General features: G+C 38.7%; 1 long non-coding RNA gene across 1 annotated transcript; it reads right to left on the reverse strand.

Moving 5' to 3' along the window:
* Positions 1-1,645: 1,645 nt before the first annotated feature.
* LOC117257800 (uncharacterized) lies at positions 1,646-4,698 on the reverse strand. The gene is made up of 2 exons (XR_004501727.2): positions 4,607-4,698; positions 1,646-3,051 (listed from the first exon to the last, which is right to left on the reverse strand). It is a non-coding gene; the product is annotated as an uncharacterized LOC117257800 (long non-coding RNA).
* Between the last annotated feature and the right edge of the window lie 2,601 nt (positions 4,699-7,299).

Consider the following 7,299-nt stretch of genomic DNA (forward strand, 5'->3'; position numbering starts at 1 on the left):
ATTCCTTTCCGCTGGTCTGAGGTTCAAGTCCTGTGGTCTCTTCACCAGGCTTGTGAGTGCAATATTCTTCTCCACTGACTTGGGATCCAGGTTGTATTGTGTCCTCAGATTTTTCTGTGTTGTAGTCTTCAAAACGAGCCTGGGCTTCAGATAACATTTTGTCTCCCACAGGCGTTTGTGTGCCACACTCACTGTCACTTGTTTGCACTTGAGGTCTTGTGCTCTCTTCACCATGTTTTGGTGTGTCACACTCTTTGTCCGGTTCAGGTTTATTGTTCTTTCCATGTGGCTCCTGTGTGTCACTCTCAGTCTCTGGTTTCCGACTGGCTGCTCCTCTGAAAATACCAGCTTTGTGAAGCTCACGCCGTATAGTCTTTACTGAGACAGTGTGAGAAAGGTGTCTATTCAACTCTGTGGTTATTTTTGAGGCTGTGTACTCAGGGTGTTCGTCGACTATCCTGAGCAGTGTCTGTCTGTCCTTTTCAGTGAGCTTTGACTTGCGCCCGCTGTTCTTTTTTGCTGATGCTGTTCGTCCATGTTTGATGTACACAGTCATGACTCTGGAGACTGTTCCCCTTGCCACGTTAAACAGCTGTGCAGTTTTTGTGACAGATGCCCCTGAAAGCCGCGCAGCGACTATCTGGCATCGTTCAAACTCTGTTAAGTCACTCATATTGCTTTGATCACTGCTTTTGAAGTGCTGACTGTCTCCTCTGGAGCCAGCAGGAAATCCCAAGTGACAGGCAGGTGGCAGGGCCTGTAATTGCTGCTTAGGTGCACCAAAGCCCTCTGTTATATGGTGCTTCCATCATGTGGTACATTGGAGCAGAGACATCCAGGGAAACATCCACCACTGTGTCTATAAATGGACGAAGAAAGAAATAAGAGATACCAAAAGTTAACATTTCAAATCATTGTATTTGTTTACACCGACACTCAGCTGCGTGCTAAGGTAGGTGTGTGTGACACTGAATCCTGTATCAAGGTTCACACAACCACCGTGTACAAGCTAACATTACCTGAAACGTTCATTTGACAGGGGCTGGACAAAATAAACCAAACACTTTACGATACAGTTTAAATAAACAGAGACGGTTATTAGCGTTTGTTCAGTTTTTGTTGACGGTCAAAGGTTTTCAATCAACTCGATGTTTAATTTTCGATGCTAGCCAGGTAGCAAGATTAGCTTCCCTCAACAAAGTACGCTCTCAGAATATAGTGTCACAGTTTCAATGCCAAATTAAATACATAAGCATTTCATTGACTATAGTGTTTTACTTACAACTATAATTGGACAAGGTTGGCACTCCGTCCACCGCTACTTTATCACCGAGCTGTGTTTGTGTTTCACCGGGGAGGAGAGGAACTGCTACTTCCGGTCAGAGGATTTCAGAATAAAGGGGTCATAACAGCTGCTCACATAACTACTTTTAAAATCTTTTAAATTTTCTATTATTATTATCATTATTATTATTATTATTATTATTATTATTTTTACTACTACTACTACTACTATATTATTATTATTATTATTATTATTAATTAATTTATTAATTTATTTATTTATTTATTATTTTTTTAAATTATTTTATTCTACTTTAACAGTGATTCAACACGGGAAAAAGACCAGGCAGGAGAACACTGATGTGTTTTCTCTTATTGACATAATATAACAGTATACATGCACTTCTCATATTGTTCCACAAACAGAGAAAAATATAGCACATTCTTGTGAATTTGAATGAACAAAACAGGTCCACTTAAACACATTCACATGTCTAAATTCTTGTTATCCCCTTTCATTTTTTTCTTCTCAGAATTCCTTCTCAACAAAATCTTGATTATCATTAAGAAACCCGTATACATATCCTCCTGAGATCAGGCGATCCGTTATGTGTGCTCTGTGAGGGACAAGCTAGACAGTAAAGCAGGATGTTCAATGCACATAGGAGGACGAGCTGAGGAAGAAATTATTGACACCCAGTGCCCATTTTGGATTAAAAGTGACACAGAAACAATACACAACATTATTATTATAATATTTGTATTATTACACTTCTTAAAAGTGAATTTAATCATATAATCTAAATGTACTGTATTGTTATGTACATTTTGTGGAAACGATTGACCTGATTTCCAGTACAAAATACATGTTATAAAACAGAAATAAATAACCAGTTTGAGAAGAAAAAAATCTGTGCCACATTTCTTACATCCTAATCACTTAAATTATGTTAAAAAAAAAAAAAAAAGTTAAAACATTTTTTTATCAGTCTCAGGAGGATCAGTACAATGGACCTTGGTGTACTGCAGCCAGTACACAACAATCAACTTAAAACACTGTCTCTTGCCAGCACACAGCATAGAACTAATTGCTTGTGGAAAAAAACAAAAACAAAAAACATTGAGTGCTGCACCCAAACACAGGCAGATGCCACTGGTTTAACGTGAACTTAAGTTACTCATTCTTACAAAACAGAATAAAAAAAAGCTTAGGGGAAAACCCTGGAAATGTACCTTAGCTGACAGAATACTTGACTACATCACATCAAACATAAGTCACTCCTGGTCTTTGGTCTGACATTCAGATCTTTTGCTCTCTTCATCAGTGTTTTGTGCGTCAGCCTTAGAGTCACATACTGGTTTCCTACTGGCAGCTTTTCCATTTGCAGCAGCTTTTGGCGGCCTTGTCCTTTTCATCTGTGGCTTGTGCCGACTGTTATTCGCTGATGAAGTCTGTCCATGTTTGTTATAGCCGCTCATGACTTTGAGGACAGTTTGACTCGATACACCACATAACTGAGCAGTCTTTTTGACTGACAGACCTGCAAGTTGGGCTCCAACTATCTGGCCTCTGTCAAAGTCTGTTAACTCACTCATACTGGAAGTGAAGGTGGCGAGTGTCTCCTCTGACGCTGGCAGACAATCCCAACTGTCAGTCAAGCTAATAACTGAGCAGGTGTCTCTGTAGCTGAGATACTTTAAAGTTGAAGCTGATTTTCGTGTGGAGTTCACTGGGTTTAAGAGTGTAGGGGGAGATCACTCGTCCATCTATAAATGGATGAAAAATGGATTAAAAAAAAAGTAATAAACTCAATAAAGCACTTTACAGCACAATACAATCATCTAGCAGTAGCTAAAAGAGGAACTAATTAACATGTTTTATTTTTTCTTAATTTTCAATTATGTAATTTAGGCTAGCCAGGTAGAACGCTAATTTTGTGTGAATGCCTCTAGCATTCAAATAGGTACGCTCAATTAAGAGCAATGATTGACATTAGTGCTTGTATTTTTATCATTTCTAATTTTTGTGTTCAGAAATACTGCACATATTCCATTAAAAAAATCCACTTTTAAATGAATGAAGGACATGTTCAGAATTTAAACATTTTCATGCATTTCAAACTTTCATGTATTTATTCAACAGACTGATAACGAAGGTCATCTCTGTCCTGGGATGCTATCGTGACCCAGTAGAGGTGGTGGGACAAAGGAAAATGACAGCCAACATCGACAACATGTCCCACCCCATGCAGGACACTTTGTCAGCTCCTTCAGTGACAGGTCTGCTTCATCTGTGGTGTTTGAAGGAGAGATACCACAGGTTCTTCCTTCCTGCTGCTGTCAGACTACACAACCAACACTACTCCCAGTATACAAATACCATGAACATTCAACCTCTCAGCCTGTCTATTACAATCAATCACTCAGGTGCAATATCTGTATTGTTAAACTGTGTAATATATATACTTCCGTCATTCAATAATGTAAAATCAGCCATTCAGTCTGTCTCTTGATTATATTCTGCTTCTTTCTGATGTTTCTTTATCATATTGCTTTGTGTTTTTATACTGTTTGCTTATGATACTGCTCTTGTTTTTGTACAATTTACTTATTTTACATATTTCTATATTGCTTTGTAATTTATTTTTTTCTATTGATACTTCCTATTTGCACTATCCCTTTGCTGTTTTAATGCTGCAAATTTCCCCCACTGTGGGACGATTTAAGGATTATCTTTTCTTATCTTTAACTTTCTCCTAGAAACTCAATTTAAATTTTAAAACGGTCCACATCTTTCATACATTACAGGTGTATTTTACCTTTCAAATTCCACTAAAACCCAGGGACCATTTAGCAGTAACCATCACCATGGCAACCCTGACTGCAGCTGCACACACAGGTGACTGAGATTAACTAGTTAGTGCAGTGTAGTCTCTCTCCTCACACACACACACACACACACACACCTTACATGTTCTGACTTTTAAAAAAGCATTTCCTAAGTCTTCTCTATTGTTCATAGCCTACTTTACAACTTATTATTTATTCCGCTTTTAAACCCTAAACTATTCCTGCTACTTTACCTTCCTCATATAGCCTCATACATGTTAGTCCCTGATCACACAGACAGCGTTTTCCAAGACAGCAGTGCAGTGTGTGTGTGTGAGGTCAGGTTTTCAACATTCAGCATTCACACCACAGTTTCTTCAGAAATTGTATTTTCTAGTTACTAGATGCGCTTACATTAACAAAATATGTTACCATTAATACAATTTAAGGACAAATGAAATAAGCGTACAATATGCATGTATGTTGCACTTACAGCTCGTCCACAGCTGGTCTTTCCATGGATGCAGCATTTCTTCTTTTGTGGGTTTTGAACGGCAGAAGTCAATCAGCGTATTAGGAGCATTAGCGCCCCCCTGTGCTTCGGAGTGTAGCTCTGAGATTAGATCCCATGCATTGCTGTTTCTCTGAGAAAATAAAATGCACTGTTTGCTCCATTTGACATGTTCATTATGTTTTTATGTTAAGTCTGAATTGCAGCCTTCATGAGACCTCCTCGCATCCATTGTCTCATTTGTTCTTACCTGTTACACAAGTATTTCATAATAAACGCGTCATACTTTTACACAGCCCACAACACTCAAATGAATTCAAATATGCTAAGGTGCACAGGTAGACAATATAATGTAAATTCTAGATGACCAATTCTCAAGCAACCCAATTAGGGTCTCAACTAAGGATGTTTTTATTGGGATTAAGCTATGTAGGATTATAATGAAATGGCTCTACAACTTTGTTGAGGCTTTGTAGCACTGAGCAGCTGCTCTGTTCTTTTCTGCTGCTGCTTTTAATGGTCAAGACACAGACAGTGTATCCACAACTGGTGGTCAGAACAATGATCCAAAACAGGAAAAGGACAGAGGAAAGACCTGCAGGATCTGTAAGCCATTAGAATGATCTCACATATCAGTCATGACATAACAAAATGTTGTGTTTTGAGGATAATAATGTCCCTTGATAAATGAACCATTGCTGTTTTAAGATTCCCTTATATTCAGTAAAGTTGCTTCCATGTTAGATCCACCAGAGGGCATCAGAGACAGTAGAATAACTAAAAAGAAGGATTAAAATGAGGTATTACAGTGTGTCTGGCTGCGCTGCCTTCCCATTAATGAACCAACACATATAATACACTGTCCTTTATTTTGATAGGGACCTTTCTGACCCCAACAAGGAGCCCTTCAGGTTCCCACACGTCTCTTTGGTGAAGGGCTAATGAATTAAAAAGAAACAGCTCCACAACTTTGAAGGCTGTGCATCTTTGAAGCAGCTTGCCCTCACACTGGTGTTCCTTTGTTGCTGCTTCTGATGACCATGACCCCAGACTGAAGGTCAAAGGTCAAATGCTCAGACGAAATAAGGCTGTACTTCTGAGGGCTGACCCATGCAGGGAGGGTCAAAGTTCATACATAACAGTCAGGTGAAGAGAACAGTGATCCCACACAGTGACAGGAGGGGTAAATGGCAAGGAGAGTTTTAATCAAGTGGATTTTTCCTCATTAAAATATGAATTTATATGCATTTGTTATGTGATTCATCCAAAGCACACATGGTGAGATGAAACTGTGGCCTGCAGCTGGGTAAATAAGGGTGCAGGGTCTCTTAATGCTGTAAACACAAGTGCCCACATTTTAGTTTCTTTTCGAACATCTTACGAACCGTAACACCTTTGGGTCATCAACAGGATACTTTTTTATGCTGAGCGAGATAAATATAAGAAACATGTTCATTTGCAATTATAGAAACAAACACTGTAAGTTAATGATAAACCACATACGTTGTACAAACATCCATCCATCCATTATCTGTCACCGCTTATCCTTTTACAGAGGCGGGGGCTGGAGCTGATCCCAGCTGACAGTGGCTAAGAGAATACAAAAATGATTTCTGTAAATAAATAAAAAAAGTACCAACAAAACAAAGGAATTTCCTCTAAAAGCAACAAGTCATTTTTCCGGCTAAACTTAAAGTTTGTCTAAATTTGCCATTTTTTGGGGGGCTTTTTGACGTCAGTGGATCATCAAAGGGCTCTGAAAACAGTGGACCTATTAGTGAATAGTTTTTGACAGTCATAGTGGTAATAAAAAACAAAATGCTGAAAATGAAAATGAAAACTGACTGTGACCTGTTTAACTGTGGTTTCCACGAGTTATTTTGTGAATGTTGTATTGCAGTTCACACACTATTTCTCAAACTATGTGAAAGTTCACTTTCACGTCATGTCTTTGATGATGGAGTTTCCTCTCAGATTATAAACTGGGTGTGAATCATTTCACCTCTCTAAATAAATGAAGTTTTTAAAAGGTTTTAAACTTTTCCACTGTAATTTTTGCAGGTTTTCTGCACAATTCACATTTTTTTCTCCCAGCACTGATCTGCTTCACTGTCACACGGATACTTACTGCATACTATTTCTTGAGCAAGTGCAAAGGTGTGTGTGTGTGTGTGTGTGTGTTTTGTGCTAGCAGGACCTCCTTTACTTTTTCTGGTTTATTACCAGGGGAAACAACTGAACAACTCCAGTCACATTCATCTGTTTGCAATGCACATCTCCTTAACACACACACACACACACACACACACACACACACACACACACACACTCGTGCGCACAGACTCTTCTAAACCTTTACATTGATCCTTTCTCTTTTCCATGCCTCCTCTGTTGCCATCCATCTCTTCTCCTTTCTCCCTTTCTTTTGCCTCATTACAACAATGGAAACATGCCATAAGAATCAGATTTTTGGTTCCTATAAGAAACTCCATAAAAATACAGCAATGGAGGCAGTAACTTTTCCAAAGAAAAGCCAGATGTCACTATTCCTTTTCATGGTTATTATTCAGACTCAAACACGTCAAATGGCCAAACAGAGAATATTGGGGGTCGTGCTAGACCGCGTTATTATAATTTATTTATTTCGTTTCACCTAGGCCCACCCTACTGTGCTG

This window comes from Epinephelus lanceolatus, chromosome 8 (assembly GCF_041903045.1).
Source record: "Epinephelus lanceolatus isolate andai-2023 chromosome 8, ASM4190304v1, whole genome shotgun sequence".
NCBI lineage: Eukaryota > Metazoa > Chordata > Actinopteri > Perciformes > Serranidae > Epinephelus > Epinephelus lanceolatus.